Source organism: Schistocerca piceifrons, chromosome 6 (genome assembly GCF_021461385.2).
Source record: "Schistocerca piceifrons isolate TAMUIC-IGC-003096 chromosome 6, iqSchPice1.1, whole genome shotgun sequence".
In the NCBI taxonomy this organism is placed as follows: Eukaryota; Metazoa; Arthropoda; class Insecta; order Orthoptera; family Acrididae; genus Schistocerca; species Schistocerca piceifrons.
The window spans coordinates 15,012,121-15,018,174 of NC_060143.1; the positions used below are offsets into that span (position 1 = coordinate 15,012,121).

The following is a 6,054-nucleotide window of genomic DNA, read 5'->3' on the forward strand; positions in this document are numbered from 1 at the left end:
GTACAACCTCTGGTTCTTTCAGTTTATCCAGGTCCCATCTCCTTAAATTCCCACCTTTTTGCAATTTCTTCAGTTTTAATCTACAGTTCATAACCAATAGATTGTGGTCAGAGTCCACATCTTCCCCTGGAAATGTCCTACAATTTAAAACCTGGTTCCTAAATCTCTGTCTTACCATCATATAATCTATCTGATAGCTTTTGGTATCTCCAGGATTCTTCCAAGTATACAACCTTCTATTATGATTCTTGAACCAAGTGTTAGCTATGATTAAGTTATGCTCTGTGCAAAATTCTACCAGACGGCTTCATCTTTCATTTCTTAGCCCCAATCCATATTCACCTACTATGTTTCCTTCTCTCCCTTTTCCTACTGTCGAATTCCAGTCACCCACAACTATTAAATTTTCGTCTACCTTCACTACCTGAATAATTTCTTTTATCTCATCATACATTTCTTCAATTTCTTCGTCATCTGCAGAGCTAGTTGGCATATAAACTTGTACTACTGTAGTAGGCATGGGCTTCGTGTCTATCTTGGCCACTATAATACGTTCACTCTGCTGTTTGTAGTAGCTTACCCGCACTCCTATTTTTTTATTCATTATTAAACCTACTCCTGCATTACCCCTATTTGATTTTGTATTTATAACCCTGTATTCACCTGACCAGAAGTCTTGTTCCTCCTGCCACCGAACTTCACTAATTCCCACTATATCTAATTTTAACCTATCCATTTCCTTTTTTAATTTGTCTAACCTACCTGCCCGATTAAGGGCTCACATTCCACGCTCCGATCCGTAGAACGCCAGTTTTCTTTCTCCTGATAACGACATCCTCTTGAGTAGTCCCCGCCCGGAGATCCGAATGGGGGACTATTTTACCTCCGGAATATTTTACCCAAGAGGACGCCATCATCATTTAACCATACAGTAAAGCTGCATGCCCTCGGGAAAAATTACGGCTGTTGTTTCCTTTGCTTTCAGCCGTTACAGTACCAGCACAGCAATGCTGTTTTGGTTAGTGTTACAAGGCCAGATCAGTCAATCATCCAGACTGTTGCCCCTGCAACTGCTGAAAAGGCTGCTGCCCCTCTTCAGAAACCACACGTTTGTCTGGCCTCTCAACAGATACCCCTCCGTTGTAGTTGCACCTATGGTACGGCTATCTGTATCGTTGAGGCACGCAACCCTCCCCACCAACGGCAAGGTGCATGGTTCATGGGGGGAGGTTGGTCTCCTTGTGAGTACAATATCGAACTCTCGATGAAATTCTCCATCTTCGTCAGGAAGAATTGACTGTTGTGGTGCCGGCCGGGGTGGCCGAGCGGTTCTAGGCGCTACTGTCTAGAACCGCGCGACCGCTACGGTTGCAGGTTCGAATCCTGCCTCGGGCATGAGTTTGTGTGATTTCCTTAGGTTAGTTAGGTTTAAGTAGTTTTAAGTTCTAGGGGACTGATGACCTCAGATGTTAAGTTCCATAGTGCTCAGAGCCATTTTGTGGTGTGCGTACTGTAAGACCTTCGGTACACACACCATCAGATTATTTGACTTGTCGCTCTAACGAAGTAGGCGAGTGTCAGCAACATGTCTCGTGGTCTTATCGTGGCGGGTTTATCTTCTGCCATTAGGTCAGACGATAGAAATGCCACTTGCACACACAGAGTAGCAGATTGACGGTGACCAACTTTAAACAGAACTTGATTAATTTTCACACACATTTATTAAAATAATAACTAGCATAAACATTATGTAACTTGATTCTGGATGCTATTTACAATTGACAATCTGAAGTTCCTTTGGTCTTGGTGCGTTAATCTTATTCTCACATATCTCTGATACTTGACACAGGGCCTATACATTTATCTTCATGGCTATGTACAGGAATAATCTTATTAGGCGCAGACTGAAACTTGACTATAGACTGGTACAGACGAATGCAGACTGGTACAGACTAATGCAGACTGACTGATCGGAGGTCTGTACACTCGCTATAATATCTCACGCGTTCAGGTATCATTGCGCGAGTGAGATCCGTGAGGAGAAAAGATTCTACGTTAGCAGCAATCTCATTGGCTGCGTTACATATTAATATATTAATACGCGGATCGGCGGGAGCAGAATTTGGTCCGTCTCTAAGACAGCACCATCTCGTAGTGCGGAGGCGGACGAGCGCTGCGCTTGCGCTGTTGTGCTTAGTGGGGCGTGCTCTAGTGAGAAAGTTGTGTACGTGCTGACTATGCGAAATTATGTACAGAACACATTTGAACCATTTTTTTGACTGTCGTGGCTACTCTTATGGTAACAGTTTATAACCCACAGATGGCTCTTGATCGATCGACGTGCATAATATACTGTTATTGGGTGATGTGTAAGTACAGTAAACTTTAATACAGTTTCCTTGTCTCGAAAGCGTTACAGGAATGCCGAATTTTTCCGCAACTTCGAAGTTTTCGTGCACAGCTTCTCAAGTTGATGAACTGTGCCCCCAATTTCCTTCCCATAGGGGAAGACAAGGAGACTGTGGCCAAGATTTTCGATTTCTTCTATTTTTCAGGTATCTCCACTGTAAATTTTATTCCTGTACCTATCTTTTCCTTCTCCCATATAGTTATGTTCCTCTTCCTGAGCATCCGAGCCATAATTTTTTATTTTGTTGTTGATATTTTGTCAACGGCCTTGTCGCAGTGGTAACACCGGTTCCCGTCAGATCACCGAAGATAAGCGCTGTCGGGCTGGGATATTACTTGGATGGGTGACCGACCGGATCTGCCGAGCGCTGTTGGCAAGCGGGGTGCACTCAGCCCTTGACAGGACAACTGAGGAGCTGTGCGGTAGAGACGTAGCGGCTTCGGTCACGAAAACTGACAATGGCCGGTAGAGCAGTGAGCTGACGCCATGCCTCTCCTATCAGCTGAGGAAGACGCGGCAGTTGGTCGACACCGTTGGGCCTTCCAAGGCCTCTTCGGACGTAGGAGGCGTTATGCTTTCCCGTGTAACACACTCTGCACACTATCCCAATAGTCTGGAACAACAGTTTTCAATCCTTTAACGCAGCCTTGTTCGAATCGAATTTCCTACTATGTTTTCAACAGCACATTGTATTTTTCTTTCCGTTCTTCATTTCACATCGCTTTAGTAATTAAATTATTTCTAGCACGAAATCAGTAAAAACAATAAGTTGAAACATAATACAAATTAAATAGAAGAGAGATCTTCCCTTTAACCTATCACCACACTATTTTTTGTGTGTGTATCTTTTTACACCGCAACCCATTATGCACAACTGGCGAAGGGAGATTTTGCATTGGATTTATTTACATTACGCACTCCCTTGTAGCTGTCGATTTCTAATTGTAATTATATTTTGAAGTAGAAGGCTGATTTCTGTTTCCCTTTCAGGATACGCCTGTAATACTGTATAAAACGACCCAGGAGCCAGTTGGTGCCTATTCTTTCAGTTTCACGATATGGCCACATATCTTGTGCAGTGAGTAGTTCTATTCTGATTATTATTTTAAGACATATAGCAACCAGCCACTTTTTATTTTATTTTCTACTTACGCCAATATGTGTTTCGGGCTTTCACCCATTTTCAGCCCGACAGCGCTTATCTCACGTTATCTGACGGGAACCGGTGTTACCACTGCGACAAGACCGTTGACAAAACATCAACAACAAAATGAGAAATTATGGCTTGGATGCTCAGGAAGAGGAACATTACTATACGGGAGAAGCGAAAAAGAGGTACAGGAATACTGCCGATTAAAATTGACAGTGGAGATACTTGAAAAATAGAAGAAATCGAAAATCTTGACCACAGTCTCCTTGTCTTCCTCTGCGGGAAGGAAACTGCGGGCAAGGTTCGTCAACTTGAGAAGCCGTGCACGAAAACTTCGAAGTTGCGGAACAGTTCGGCATTTCTGTAATGCTTTCAAGACAAGAAGATTGCACTAAAGTTGAATGTGCTTAAACATCACATAATAACAATATTTTATGCGCGACGATAGATCAAGAGCCTTCTGTGGGTTATAAATGGTCACCGTAAGAATAGCCACGACAGTCAATTCTTCTTGACGAAGATGGAGAATTCCGTCGAGAGCTCGAAATTATACTCACTAGGAGACCACATAGCAACTGGATTTTTGTACTTTTTTATATTCATGGCATGTGAAGTTAAGATCTCAAATTTTATACTTCTCAAGCAGATCAATGCACTTGAGTAAAATTCTCGCAAAAATTGAATTCGATGTTTCCTCAGCTTCTTCAGTACGTTAAACAAGGTCGAGTTTTTCACAAGCGGTGTGGTCCTGTGATAGAATGGCGCCTGGCACATGGTGGGTGTAGGTTCCATTCTTTGCTCGTATAATTTTAAACAAAGGTGCATGTTCTACGAGCATTTCTGTAATGCATAAAATATGTGAACATGGAATAAATCAGTACAGCCTGTGACTGGTAATCTCTGCTGGATGGCTGTTTCGAGCCTCGTTTCAGTCATTATTAATTTCGTTTTTTTCCGAATGCAATGTCATTTAAATATAAAATTTATCACGTATATGCTAATCAACACTATTATACGAGGTGCATTCAAGTTCTAAGGCCTCCGATTTTTTTTCTAATTAACTACTCACCCGAAATTGATGAAACTGGCGTTACTTCTCGACGTAATCGCCCTGTAGACGTACACATTTTTCACAACGCTGACGCCATGATTCCATGGCACCGGCGAAGGCTTCTTTAGGAGTCTGTTTTGACCACTGGAAAATCGCTGAGGCAATAGCAGCACGGCTGGTGAATGTGCGGCCACGGACAGTGTCTTTCATTGTTGGAAAAAGCCGAAAGTCACTAGGAGCCAGGTCAGGTGAGTAGGGAGCATGAGGAATCACTTCAAAGTTGTTATCACGAAGAAACTGTTGCGTAACGTTAGCTCGATGTGCGGGTGCGTTGTCTTGGTGAAACAGCACACGCGCAGCCCTTCCCGGACGTTTTTGTTGCAGTGCAGGAAGGAATTTGTTCTTCAAAACATTTTCGTAGGATGCACCTGTTACCGTAGTGCCCTTTGGAACGCAATGGGTAAGGATTACGCCCTCGCTGTCCCAGAACATGGACACCATCATTTTTTCAGCACTGGCGGTTACCCGAAATTTTTTTGGTGGCGGTGAATCTGTGTGCTTCCATTGAGCTGACTGGCGCTTTGTTTCTGGATTGAAAAATGGCATCCACGTCTCATCCATTGTCACAACCGACGAAAAGAAAGTCCCATTCATGCTGTCGTTGCGCGTCAACATTGCTTGGCAACATGCCACACGGGCAGCCATGTGGTCGTCCGTCAGCATTCGTGGCACCCACCTGGATGACACTTTTCACATTTTCAGGTCGTCATGCAGGATTGTGTGCACAGAACCCACAGAAATGCCAACTCTGGAGGCGATCTGTTCAACAGTCATTCCGCGATCCCCCAAAACAATTCTCTCCACTTTCTCGATCATGTCGTCAGACCGGCTTGTGCGAGCCCGAGGTTGTTTCGGTTTGTTGTCACACGATGTTTTGCCTTCATTAAACTGTCGCACCCACGAACGCACTTTCGACACATCCATAACTCCATCACCACATGTCTCCTTCAACTGTCGATGAATTTCAATTGGTTTCACACCACGCAAATTCAGAAAACGAATGATTGCACGCTGTTCAAGTGAGGAAAACGTCGCCATTTTAAGTATTTAAAACAGTTCTCATTCTCGCCGCTGGCGATAAAATTCCATCTGCGGTGCTGCCATCTCTGAGACGTATTGACAATGAATGCGCCCTCATTTTAAAACAATGCGCATGTTTCTATCTCTTTCCAGTCCGGTGAAAAAAAATCTGAGGCCTTATAACTTGAATGCACCTCGTAATTGATATCATGGAATTACAATTTCCCGGCGGGGTCAGGGATTTTCTCTGCCTCGTGATGACTGGGTGTTGTGTGCTGTCCTTAGGTTAGTTAGGTTTAAGTAGTTCTAAGTTCTAGGGGACTGATGACCATAGGCGTTAAGTCCCGTAGTGCTCAGAGCCGA

The 6,054-nt window shown here is 43.7% G+C and overlaps 1 pseudogene; it reads left to right on the forward strand.

Moving 5' to 3' along the window:
- Positions 1–2,667: 2,667 nt before the first annotated feature.
- Positions 2,668–2,786, forward strand: LOC124803651 (annotated as a pseudogene).
- Positions 2,787–6,054: the final 3,268 nt, after the last annotated feature.